Raw genomic sequence first — 14,328 nt, 5'->3', positions numbered from 1 at the left:
CCATGGACCTTTCTACATATCTCGTGCCACAGGGATATATTCTTGAAACATATGGACACAGATGGTACTGAAAATGTTGCCTCACAACATGATTCCTGACCACAGCTGCAGGCTTTCCATATGCTTACTCTAAAGGATATAACCCTTTCTGCTCCTCTACCCCACCTCAGGCCATTTTGATGCTCCAAAGTCACCTGGCTGTGCCAGCCCTCTTCCTCCACCTGCTGTGGTGCTTCATTAGACTGTGCAATACCTCAATCACACATTTAATTTACATCCTCCAAGGCCCATAAAAACCAACATTCAAGTGTCTCACTCTTGGGAATTATAATTTTCAAATATCAGAAACAATATTTGTCCTATTTATTTCTTTATAAATTTAATGATTCCACACCCATTGTGACATATAAGTACAAATATTATGCAAGAGATGTAATGTAGCTTATATCACGTGTACTTTTGAAGATAGACAGGCCAAAGCTAAAAATACTCAAATCCACAGAGTTATGAATCCTAATCCTATGAAAATCACTCACTTAATATTCCATTCTGACCAAGTCTCTGGAGCTCACCATCTTAATTTTCATTTTGGTGGTACTAATAAATGAAAATTCAGAGAAACCTAAGGGAAATAAATGATTCCCCAAATGAGAAATATTTAAGTCACCCAAGCGCTACATTTTTTTTGAATAGAGGATTGTATTATATTTTTATTTGCAATCTTTCATCAATTTTCTACCAAATTTCAAAATAGCTGTTGGCCAATTCAGATTTATATGTGCACTGAATGCTAAGCAAATTACAGAACTTCAATATTTAAAGACTTTATTGAGAATAATATCCAATAAGGCAGCAAAGAAATGTTGGTATCAAACATTTGTTTTAATTAATGTAAAAAAGTTACTCATATGCTCCGTAAATGAAACAAAGATGGGCTTTTTATATTGGGTCCAGGTTGTCAAGCTAAGACCCATTAGTCCAAGAAGCCCAGCAGTGCAAACTTTTGACACATTTAATTGTTTAAAAAATAGCCAACAAAAGCAGGTTTAGTCATGAACAGGCTGCCTGTTTTGCATACCCAATGAAACTGGACCCAACATCCATAAAACCATAAATAAGTTAAATCTAATAGTTATAAAGGAGTCTCGGTGAAGCAATGGTTAAACACTTGGCTACTAAGCAGAAATCAGTGGTTTTAACCCACCACCCATTTCTCAGGAGAAAGATGTGGCAATCTGCTCCCAGAAAGATTAGAGCCTTGGAAACACTACAGGACAGTTCTACTCTTTCCTGTACAGTAGCTGTGAGTTAGAATCAAATTAGTCTCACCATCACTGGAAGGCTATGGTAATAAGTATAAAGACTCAAAACTACTGCTACCTTTCAGAGCTCTTTAGCCCCAAAACTTCCCATCTTGCTATTTGATTAGCATTGCCTAGACATATAAGCTCACTCACTGCTGTTGAGTCTATTTTGACTCATAGCGAGACTTTGTTGTGTTTCTGAGGTGGTATCTCTACGGAAGTAGATTACCCAACCTTCCTTCTGTGCAGTGGCTGGTGGGTCTGAACTGCCAGTCTTCTGGTTAGGAGTCATATGTTACCAGAGACTAAAGTTTTAAGATACTGGCTGTTTGAAGTAGGCTAACCCAATTCACATCAAGCCAGGCCATGGCAAGTAATTTTGAAGCGAGGCATCTGACAGGATGAAAAGCATTGAGAAATATTCTCGCAGCCCATTTGAAGGATTCCTCTGAAGAAATATGCTTAAAGTATATTGCTACAATTATTAATCAGTTCAGAATTTATTAACCCCTTGATACTATCCTGAGAGGTCTGTGAAGTTCCACATGCATTAAGCTAATGTTCTAAACTTACTTACTGAATAAAGCTAGTCCATCATAAAGCTGAATTATTTGAACCATATTTCTTTAACTCCATTTTGAATTGCCTTTGTTTGTTTTTAATTTTTTCTAGCACTAGTCAAAATGATAAGCATTAGAAATATATAATAACAGTGCATATTTTAAGGATTTTTTCATTCTTTCATTTACTTAGGAAGTATTTACTGAGCCACTATTTGATGCAAACAGTTTGTGTAAACTGCTAAACTAAAAGTCAATAGTTCAAACTCATCCAGTGGTACCATGGAAGAAAAGCCTAGTCATCTGCTTTTGTTAAGATTACAGTTAAAAAAAAAAAAAAAAAAAACCTTGTAGTGGTTCTACTCTGCAACACATGGGTCACCATTAATTGGGATCAAATTGACAACAACTAACAAAAACAACATTTGGTGTTAGTCACTGTTCTAAGTCATAGAGCAGGAAAATGCCATAATAATTGCTGCCCTTATAAAATCTGCTCTAATTGTTGAGGGATATAAAAAAATTAACAATAATACAAATAAGTGTATGGCATAGTCCATTACAGATAATGAATGTGTGGAAACATAAATCAAAGAATGAAGATTGGGAATAAAAATAATGGCTGAAATTTTAGAGGAGCCAGAGGAATTCTCCAGTGGAAGATGGCATTTGATGAAAGATGTGAAGGTGAAGATTCACACCATGTGTACCTCTACTGAAAAGCATCCCAAGAAGAGGAACCAGTGAGTGCAAAGGTATTGGGGCAGTAACGTATAATGTGTTCAAAGAATGGAAAGAAGATCAGAATGGCTGACAGAGTAATGAAGGAAAGAAAACTAGGGAGGAGGCCAGGGAGGTAACTCTATGTACTATTTTTGAAAAGGTTACCAGTCAGAAAGAAAAAAAAAAAAAAAAAGAGTTTGCCTTCCAGGACTACCACTTACTGGCTGTGAGACTTTGAGCAAGTCACTGAATATCTCTAAACTTTAAATTTCATTTCTTAATCCTCACTGGGTCATGATGTAAGTGGAAAGGAAAGATTATTTGGCAGATTATATTGGTTCATCAAGATCCAGTGTGCTATAAGAGGTAAAATTTCATCTCAAGTTGGATTTTACACTTTTCAGAGAGAAATAGATCTTATAATTTCAAAGCATCAAAACTTCCCAAGTTACCTCTAATTTCCTTTTCCTACAAGTAAAACAAACATTCACATTCCAAACTATTATTTCACTCCTGTTCTTCACTGACCAATTTTAGAGGGTCTCGCTATGAGTCGGGCCGACTCGACGGCACATAACAACAACAACAACAAATATAGTTATTATCTTCATACTCCATCTCCTGCTCAATGTGCACCCTATTGACTTCAAAATGATTATTTTTACCAAGGGCACCACTGACCTTCAAGCAACTAGATCTTATTTTACTTAACCCATCAGCAGCATTAAAAATTATTGAGAATATTTCATTGAAACATTCTTTTTTATTGTCTTCCAGCTAGATTTCTAACACTACGTTGGATTTTCTCATTTAACTTCTGATACTCCTGCTGTGCCTCATTTTTATGCCACCCTCTTTTCCTGGTCATTAAGTATGGAGGTTCTTCAATGTTCAAACATCATTTCTTCTAGCTGCTGTGAAGATGGCCTCTGATGCATGGCAACCTCGTTTACAAGGGAATGAAATGCTACCCAGTCCTGTGACATCTCCATGAACAAAGTGGATCATTGTGATCCATAAGGTTTTTACTAGCTGGTTTTCAGAAGGTCACCTAGTCTGAAACCTGTTCAGCTTCATAGAAACATGCAAACCTCCACTGACAGACAAGTGGTTGTTGTACATGAGGTGCCTTGGCCATGCATTGAACTAGGTCTCCTGCATGGAAGGTGAGAATTCTACCACTGAACTACAATGGTCCCATTCTCTCTGTCCACCCATCTGTAAATATGATGCATGCATATGGCTTCAGTTGGCATTATACTGATGCACTCATGTATATGTCCAGTCCATGATTTTTCTCTGATATCTAGATCCATATATCCAACCACCTACTTTGATTGCTACTTTTATTTTTTTATATTTTGTTTATGTTTGTTTATGTGATTTATGCCATAAACAGTATAGTATACAGCAATTCGACAATGTTTGCATGTACAATTCAGAGAAATTGATTACATTAGTCAGGTTGGGCGACCATTTTCACTCTCCTTTTCTGAGTTGCTCCTCCAATATTAACATAAACTCACTTTGCCCTAAGTTTCCTATCTAATTTCTAGTGGCTATTGCTAATTTTATCCCATATAAATAGTTCTTAAAAGAGCATGACGTTCAAGACAGATATTCTTTAATTAAGCTAAATCATTGTTTGTTTGTTTTAAGGAGATAGGGTGGTATATTAGGTAAGGCATTTGCCTGCTTACCAGAAGATCAGTGGTTCAAGCCCACCAGTTGCTCCTTGAAAGGAAGATGAAGCAATCTACTTCAATAAAAATTTACTTGGAAACCCAATTGGGGTTGCTATGAGTTAGAATTGACTTGAAGGCAGTGTGTTTGTTTATTATTTATTTGTTTATTTGTTTGTTTACGTTTGGCTTTAAGAAGACTTCAGGGGATATTTTTGTTTCAATGTGTAAGGTTTAAAGATTATCTCAGGGCGATATTTTCAGGTATTCCTTCAGCTTCCATGGCTCCAGAACATCTGGATCCTATGGGAATTAGAAATTGTCTTCTTCACTTCCCACTTGTGATCAGAATTCTTCTAGAAAATCTTTGACAAAAAATGTTCAGTAACAGTAGACAGGAAACATCCAGTTCTCCTGGTCTCATGGCAAAAGTGGCAGTTGTTTATGGAGTCAATTAGACACACATTTCATTTCCTCCTCCAATTCCTGAGTCCCTGTCTTCTTCTTTTGTTCCAGGTGAATAGAGACCAATTGTTACATCTTGGGTGGCCACTAGTAAGATTTTAAGGCTCCAGGCACTACTAAATGAACTAGGAGATAGAACAGAAGAACTACACAGGATATTAGGCCAGTTAACTGAGATGTGCCATGAAACCATGACCCTAACTTCCAAACCAAATATCTAACTTTCATTAGTTGTTTGGTTGTACACAAGCAACCTCAGCATTGTCATTGTTGTAAATATATCTATCATACATCTTTTGACAATTCATTTCTTCACGGATATACAACATATTGACTGACAACAGTTATATTAATCAGCTGTGCTACTCTCTTTCTAATCAGTGTGATTTTCTAACACTGTTAACCAAAACGTACTGCTCCATAAACAAAACCCCCGTTTTCCCCCCTTCTACTTATCCCTCCTGGGAAGGAAGATTGGGAAATCTACTTCTGTAGACATACTGCCTTGGAAACCCAAGGAGGGGTCACTATGAGTCAAATCAATTTGATGGCAGTGAGCTTGGTTTTTAGGTTTACGTATTCCTGGAAACCACTAATAAGTTTTTGTCTTACAAACATTTTTCTATAAGTGAAGTCATACAGTATTTGTACTTTTATGTTTGACTTATTTCCCTTAGCATAATTCTTCAAGCTGTATCCACATTGCAGCATGTATCAATACTTCATTGTTCTTACTGATTGAGGCTACTTGACTTTTTAAAGATACTTCAAATGAACATGTCTAAAACCGAACTCATGATCCTAGTGAATAGTCCAAGCATTTAATCAGTTATTTTGGTCATTCTTAGTTTTTCTTTTTCTCTAATTCATCATTAAATCTATCATTAACTTTTACTTTCTATACATATTTCTAATTTATGATCTTTTTCAATCTTCTCCCTCTTCCTAGTGTAATTATTTCACTTTGTTTGTAACACTTGTTAATTAATCATTGTTAAACAACTCTGCCTCTCTCCCATCTATTCTCCACATTACCTTCAAAGAGATCTATTAAGTGTGCATAGCCAATCAAATTATTCTCCTGCTTTTACTGACCTACAATATCGCGCATGGTCTGGCCCCAGGTACATCGCCTGTCTTACTGTGTTCTCATTTGCTTTCTGCTTTCTAGGCACACTTCGTGTACTTCAGTTCCTGGAATATGCCCTGGTTCATTTCACCATAGTGCCTGTTTTTCTTTCTTTCTTTCTTATCTTTATGAACTATATTATGGCAATTGACCTTAGTGTCCCCGAGACTATGATCCTGAGTCCATATGACCAATGACTCATCCCCTCAAGGTGTTTGATTATAAGTAAGAAGTTGTCATAATTTTATCCCCTGTATTCTGTACTACATTCATGGATATATTTGTAGCACATATAAATGCATAGGTAGAAATATCCTTTGTCAAATCTATGTATATTCATAGAGTAGTCCCATTCACTTTCCTACTTCTATTCAGTTTGATTGTCTATGTATCCACTTATAGATTACTGTTATTACTGTTCTAGTAGGATTGTATGTGTAATAGTATTCACCTTTGCTGCTTTTGACTCTGGTGCTATTCCTTGTCTTCCAATTCCTTTATCATTTTTTTTTTCCTGTTAAAAGATGGAGAAATAGAGGTGTCCATTTTAATTTCAGGTATCTTTTTTTTGGGGGGTGGGAAATTCAATGCATTTTTTTTTTTCTTGCAGTGTCTCCTCGCCCCAACCCTGGTAACTAACAAAGAAAGTTGCTTTCCATATATAAACCTTTCCTTGACTTTTTACAATAATGAACTATACTATATTTGTCCATCTGTGATTGACTTATTTCACTCAGCATAATGTCCTCAAATTCATTCATGTTATGCAATGTTTTTCAGATTCTACATTATCCTTTAGGGTAGCATAGTATTTCATTGGGTGTATATATCACAGTTTGGTTATCTGTTTTTCTGTTGATGTGCATGTAGGTTGTTTCCATCTTTTTGCTATTGTAAATAGTGCTGTGATGAACATGGGTGTGCATATATTTGTTCTTGTTCACTCTCACTTCTTTAGGATATATGCCTACTAATGGGATTGCTGGGTCAAATGGTATTTCTAATTACAGCTTTTTAAGGAATCACCACACTGTTTTCCACAGTCGTTGTATAATTTTATCATCCCACCAGCAGTGTATGAGAGTCCCAATCTCTCCACATCTTGCCAGCATCTGCTATTTTCTGTCTTGTTGAACTTTGCCATTAGTGCCGGAGTTAGAGGGTATCACATTGTTGTTTTGACCTACGTCTCTCTGATGGCTAATCATCATGAGTATTTCTTCATGTATTTGCTTGTAGCCAGAATATCCTCTTTGGTGAAGTATCCATTCATGTCTTTGGTTCACTTTTTAATTGGATTATTTATCTTTCTGTTATTAAGGTGTTGGAGTTTTCTATAAATTTCAGAGATAATTCTCTTGTTAGATATGTAATTATCGACAAGTCTGAATTTGTTGCTATCATTTTGTTATATGCTTTCTCATGGTGTTGATTTCTTTGTTTCATATCATCTGTGCTGAGTTCATTTTGTGTATGAATCATGTTATAACTTCCTTCATTGCTATTGTTTTAGTATTGACTGAATACTTGTACTGGTCCTCTTTTTTATTTTTATGTGAAGGTTTATCATTTTTCTTTGAGGTTACCTTGTGATTTTTATAATTTTTTCCCAAGTTTAGAACAGTCCATTTTATCTTGTAGTTGTCTTGACTTCCCTACCATTTAGAAGTTCTTACTTAAACAATTTTTTCTCTGTTTTTGGTTTGTAGTTGTCTTCCTCTGTCAATTGATGTCTCTGGTTCCCTGTTTCCTATCTTGTAGGCTTATTTACTTTGGATACTTGTATAACTGGGTTGGTTTCTGGGTTATGTAATCATATGTGTTAATGGTCAGTTGTTGTTTGCTGTTGTTGCTTCTCTGTCCAAAGGACTCCCTTTAGCATCTCTTGTAAGATTGGTCTGGTTTTAACTAATTCCCTTACTTTCTATTTATCTAGAAATGACCTAATTTCACCATCATATTTGAAGGACAATTTTGCCAGGTATATGATTCTTGGTTGGAAATTTTCTCTTTCAGGGTTTTATATATACTATCCCATTGTCTTCTTAACTGTGTGGTTTCTGCCAAGAAATCAAAGCTTATTCTTATTGTTTTCCCCTTGTAGGTAACTTTTCATTTTTCCCATGCTGCTTTTAAGATTCTTTCTTTGTCTTTGGTTTTGATGAGTTTGATTATGATATGTCTTGGTGATTTTCTTTTGGAGTCTAACTTCTTTGGGGTTTGTTGGACTTCTTGAATGGATATATTCTCATCTTTCATCATACCAGGAAAATTCTCTTGATTAATTGATCCCTTTCCAAAGAAGCATTGAGGTATTTGCCTTCAATCTTACTAATTGATTCAATTCTACTCCTTTGCCTGTTCATTGAGTTATCTGTTTCTGACCATTTAGTATTAATCTTCTGGATTTTGATGTGTAGATTTTTTAGCATTTCTAATTTTTCATTTATTTTGTCACTTTATTCTTGTATTTTTTTTCAAAATTATTGTAGGGTTTTCTCTGTTTTCATTTTTGTAAGTTTTTTCCTTGATCTGTTTCTCAATTTGTTGAAGGTACCTAAATATAATTCTTTTGAATTCCTTATTAGGGAGTTCTAATGGTGCATTTTCCTTAAGGATGTCTTTTGGGTCTCTATTCTGGTCCCTTGTTTCTCCTGCTTTATCTTGCATCTTTGTGTGGACTGTGATGCTCTGTTGTCCCTGAGGCACTGTAACATTTTTGTGTTTATATTTAATTGGTGATAGTATGTTGGAATGGCTTGTCCACAATTTTTGTTTTCTTTGTATGTTATCTATGTAAGCAGGGTACCGTGCTGTGCTCCTCTGTTTGTTAGTTGGCAGCACTTATACACTCACCACCTGTCTCCTTTCCTGTTGTCTGTTTCCTGTATGTCTCTGCCTTCCTTGGCAAACAGAGCGTATTCTTAGGTCTCTGGAATTTGAATGATAAGGCTTTCATTTTAAAATTCAAAATGGCCACCACTTGTAAACATTCAAAATGGCTGCACCCTCAGTCACTTAAAATATCCAAAATGGCCACTGTGTGTAAAAAATCAAATGGCTGCACCCTTCAGACAGCTGAAAGTCTACATACAGCTCAGGAGGTCTCCATCTTTGCTGTTTCCCTTCCTAGTCATAGGCCACCAGCACAGTTATCCCTGCAGCCCTTGGTGACCAGTGCTGATCTTTAGGGAAATTCTCAGATCCCAACACTACTTGGAAATATTCAGGCTGTCAGTCCTGTTAGAGTAGCTTATAGTCCACTGCTCCAATCATCTCTGTACTCACTGTTTTTGTTCAGATTTTTCCACTCTTTGATGCCCAATCCACTTCCGTATATTTCCTTTCAAAGCTCAGGGCTCCAGGATTATCTTTTGTATCTCTATCAATTGGTTTCTCTTTTCTTTGTTGAAGAGGATCTGTGGAGCTTGTCTGCCTATTCCACCATCTTATCAGAAGTCCTTCCTTGATCATTTTGTGCTGAATTCTCTCTTACTATATGTAGGCTTTCCCTTTACCCAAGTTAATACATGTTACCCTCTAGTTGGAGATTACCTCACTTACCCTTTCAACCATGGTAACTTTCAAAGAATGACTCTCTTTTTTTTTTTTTATTAGGATTTGGGTGAAGATTTACAGAGTAAATTCACTTTTCATACAGCAGTTCACATATACTTTGTCTCATGTCATTGACCAAAATTTACAATGCAGCAGCTCCCCTCCCACTTCCTCCCCATAGTTACCTCCTCCCAGTGTCCATCCCTTCATACTCTTCGAGAGGCCCATTGGAATGACTCTCTTTTTGTGTGTAAACCTTTTCTTAATTTTTTACTGTAGTGGCTAAATATGATTACATTTGTCTAGGATGTTCTTTACTTTCTCCTTCATCATGTTAACCCCATTGTTAAATATCAGCATGGCTTTCTTAAGGGCTCTCCCTGACTAGTCAATTTAGCCCCATTAACCTCTTCTTCATGTCACATAATGCAATGGCTTTTTTCTATTTATTAATTATCCATGGTTCTTTGATCAATATTTATCTCCTCCAGTAGACTGTAAACATGATGAGAGTACAGATTATGGCTGGGTTTTATTTAAATTTCCTTACTATTATAGGCCCAGAAAAACCAATCAATTACTATCATGTAATAAGTGCACAATATATACTACTTGATTGAATGAATGAAAAAATTAAAACACCTAAAACAAGGGTGGAGGATATGACAAATGAGTACTCATCAAAATACTAAGCAGTTAAGATTTTAAACTATCTCAGTCTTCAAAAAGCCAATAGGAACATTTGATCTTGCAGATCCCAACATGCTTTACTTTTATATATCAGTCAATGGTTTAAGCTTCTTTCAGAGATCAAAAAAGTCTGTAGTAACAAAAGGTATAAGAAAGAAGTAGTGATTTTTTTTTTTTTTTTAATCATTTAGCTAGAAAACAATAGGCATGCAGCTATCTGAGCATTTAAATTCTTTTGTCTTTAGACAAATTTACCTAAAATGAGGAGTAAGATTATTTGAGTCTCAGGGATCCTTAAAATTAATGTTTGAGCTCAGTATCTTTTTGGATATTATTACTTAATGAAGGCCTGTTTTCATTTAGCCTCCAGATTGCTATCAGAATCACTTGAAATACAATTAATAGAGATTTCAAAATATTCTTTAATTTCCTGGAGAATTAGGTTGATGCCAGAGTAGGAGTAAATAACTAATGCTGCCTTATAAGTATATATGCATATTAAACCTAGAGCACCACAGGGCAGAGAATAAATCTTAGTTCATCTTTTTTTAACTGCAATCTATACCATATGCTAGGCATTTTATTAGTATTTATTCAGAGTTGGCTATTACTTTATGAATTCTATTGTACTTCATATTGAGCTTGATAGTATCAGTAACATAACTCAAGGTTCTTCACTCTTATATTTATGAATATAATGTAAGTAACATTTGAGAAATTACATCATTTCTCTTTCTGATACAAGTGTTTTCATAACTGCAATATCTTAATCTGTGAAAAAAAATTATGAATCTTCTTAAGCAATTGGTTTCATAGAAATTTTTCTATTAGAATACTCCCTTTATCTATAGCATTGTTAATAAAATCTGAAATACCCTAACAAACACTTTATGAATCAAGTAAAATAAAAATACTTGATTAACATAAAATATCATATCACACATATAATCACTACTAAATGTGAAGGTTTTGTATAAACACCAGTATTTTCTTAGACTACATTGATCTAAAAGTTCAATCACTTCACTCACACAGATTAGTGTTTTAATTTCTGTGCAGAAAGGCATATGATACCTGGAAGTACTTTTGCAACTTAATTTAGCCTCCCAACATTTACAGAACCTCACTACCTCCCTTCTCCTCTCAGGTTCACCCCTCCTAGGTAAAATATTGTATACAAGAGTCAGCAGGATCAGGAAATTGGAACCTGGCAGGAAAATGCCTCTCTGATTTGCCTCATCAGATTTTCCAAATTTGCAGAATAAATGGAGTCTTGCCCTGCTCATTGACTTTCTCTCCTGTTCTTCCCTTACAAATTAATCTTATGGCATATTTTTTATGAAATAGAAAGTTGGTGAAGGTATCCTCAGAAAAAATTTATTATATTGTTGTTGTTGTTGTTGTTATGTGCCGTTGAGTCAGACCTGACTCATGGCGACCCCTCTTTGGGTTTCCGAGGCAATATCACTATGGAAGTAGATTGCCCAAATTATTAAGAGATATGTTTCTTAATAATTTTTTATCTATGTTACTCCTCCCACTCATCATGTCTGTAATTAATTTTCTGTGGCTAGAACTATGATATGTGCTATATCCTAAGTCTCTTGTTCAAAAGGAACTATTTCTATGGGGAGTGTGTAAGATTAAAACTTTACAGTTTAATTCAATAAGAAAATTCAATACCTTAGTATAATTTTTTTCATTTTTTCATATTGAAGTATAATTATATTTAATTTGATATTATTTAGTTTGATGGATAAACGCAGTAAAAAACATTTTCTGATTTAAGGTAATAGAATAATATCCAATATCCTGTATGGAACTTAATATAGATCCATCTCCAGGGAGAGAGATTTTTTTGACTGGCATTAATTGTTATTTCCACCTTGCTCCTTTTCAAGTGATTAAAATATAAAACAAAATTGCTATTAATCCTATTTCTTAATAATTTATTATAATGGTTTATTATTAATCATTTATTTCTCAGAGGGCATTAGATACAAGTTACAGAAGGTGAAAGCCAAGAAACAATCTTAATTAAGGCATCTATAGAATATTTGTATTTATACCAAGAATGATTCAAAGGCAATATTTTTGCATTAAAATACTTTATTAAAAAATATGCAGTGTTCCATAATGTGCTAAGCTGACTGTTCTAGGTTCTGGGAATATTTTGAAGAAAAGAGAGATGATCTCTGCCCTCTGAAGCTAATATTCTCATGGGGGATACAGGAAATATTCAAACAAGGAAACAAATGTGTAATGGTTCCTCAGAAAACGTTACCTGCTAAGAGGAGAATTGAGCCAGGCTAAGGACATAGTTTAGACATGGGTGATTGCTTTTTTAAAAAGAAATGCCAAGAAATACCTACCCAAATTTTAAGCAATGGTGTGGATAAAATGAGAGAGTAACATATATGGATGTTCTGAGGAAATAGCATCCTAACGAGAATGTAGCAAGTGAAAATGCTGTGAAATGACTCTGAGTTTGGTATTTTGATGAAAATAATAAAATAAGTGTGACTAGATAGCAGTGAGCTAGACATAGCATGGCAGAAGATCATTGTTATGTGCTGTCTAGTCAAGATTAAGACTCTGTATTAGCAGGAGCCAGAGCATGTAAGGCCTTCGAGACTATGATAAAACACTGAACTTTATGCTGAGATATTTGGGAAGCCACTGAAAAGTTTCAAGCCAAAGAGGGACATGATCCAATTTATACTTTGAAAGAATTTCTCTGGGTGTCATATGGGGGATTGACTTTCAAGGGACAAGAATGTAAGGCAAGAGACAGGAAGTTATTACCTTAATTCAAGGGTATTATGCACATCTTAGAATAGGTGTGCAGCAGTGATGGTATGAAGAATTGGGCATTTCATAATATATTATAATGGCAGAGCCTATAGCCCTAAGTATTGTTCTGAATGTAGAGTATAAGGGAAATAACAGTTTTGGATATAGGGTTTGGGCAACTAGAAGGATGATGATGCCATTTATTTAGATGGGAAAACAAGGGAAGGATCAGGTTTTAGGGAGAAAAGTTGAAATCATATTTTAGAATGTTACCTTTTAAAAGTCTTTTAGACATACATACTTGGTAATAAGTTACATGTGAAAATAGTAATAGAAATATGGAAATCATCAGCATAAGGATGAGATTTAAATTTTGGGGTCAGGATGTAGTCACCAAGAAATTAAGTATAAATTAAGGTTTCCACACTTAAGCACTTTTGATATTTTGAGGAGATAACTCTTTGTTAAGGGGTTATGCTTTGCATTATAGGATGTTTAGTGGCATCTTGGGCCTTTACCTACTAAATGCCAGAATGCAGGATACACCTCTTCTCCTCTTGTTGTGACAAACAAAAATGACTCCAGATATTGTCAAACATCCTCTTGCAGGAAAAATCACAAACCACACCTCTCCCCACCTTGAGAACCATTGGGATAAACAAGGCTGGAAGAAGATGAGAGTAGGGAATACATGGTTAGCACTAGGCTACACCTACATGCAAAGAGGATGAGCAGCAAAGAAAATCCAGAAGGCTCAACCAGTGAGGTAGCAGAAAACTCACAAGAGGACTTTATGTGGCAAGATAAAACAATCAACATTTTCCCGTATAGTAAGAAAATAATTGTCCTAATGAAATATAAATTCCTATTTGCACAAGGTGTAGTAATAATAATAGTAATGGTAATGCAGTAAGCACTGCTTCTTGCCATCAAGTCAATTGCCACTCATAGCAACCCCTCCTTGGGTTTCTGAGGTGGTATCTCTACAGAAGTAGATTGCCCAGTCTTCCTTCTGAGGAGTGGCTGTTGGGTTTGAACCTCAGCTTTCTGGTTAGCAGTCAAATGCCTTAGGCACTATGCCACCAGAACTCCAGTAAGCACAGTGAACTTTAAATGAAGATCATGTTGCTTCTCTGTTCTAATGTTTACCATCTCTTTTGGAGTAAAAGTTAAAATTCTTATGGTGGGCCCAAAAGTCTTACATGAGAACAGAATCTATCCCCTTGATATGAGGCACGGTAGAATTCTTTTTTCCCATGTGGGAGCCCCAAAGTCAATTCCCAGCCAATGTGCCTCAGCACAACAATCACTCACCTCTCAGTGGATACCTGCATGTTGCTATGATACTTACGAGGTTTCAACAGAGCTTCCAGAGTCTGAAGAAAGGCTTGACAATGAACTTTCAAAAATCATCCAGTTAAAAC

Source organism: Orycteropus afer, unplaced genomic scaffold, assembly GCF_000298275.1.
Source record: "Orycteropus afer afer isolate SDZICR_OR568_19922 unplaced genomic scaffold, OryAfe1.0 scaffold00373, whole genome shotgun sequence".
NCBI classification, from domain to species: Eukaryota; Metazoa; Chordata; class Mammalia; order Tubulidentata; family Orycteropodidae; genus Orycteropus; species Orycteropus afer.
Note: the sequence above shows the minus strand (reverse complement) of the source record.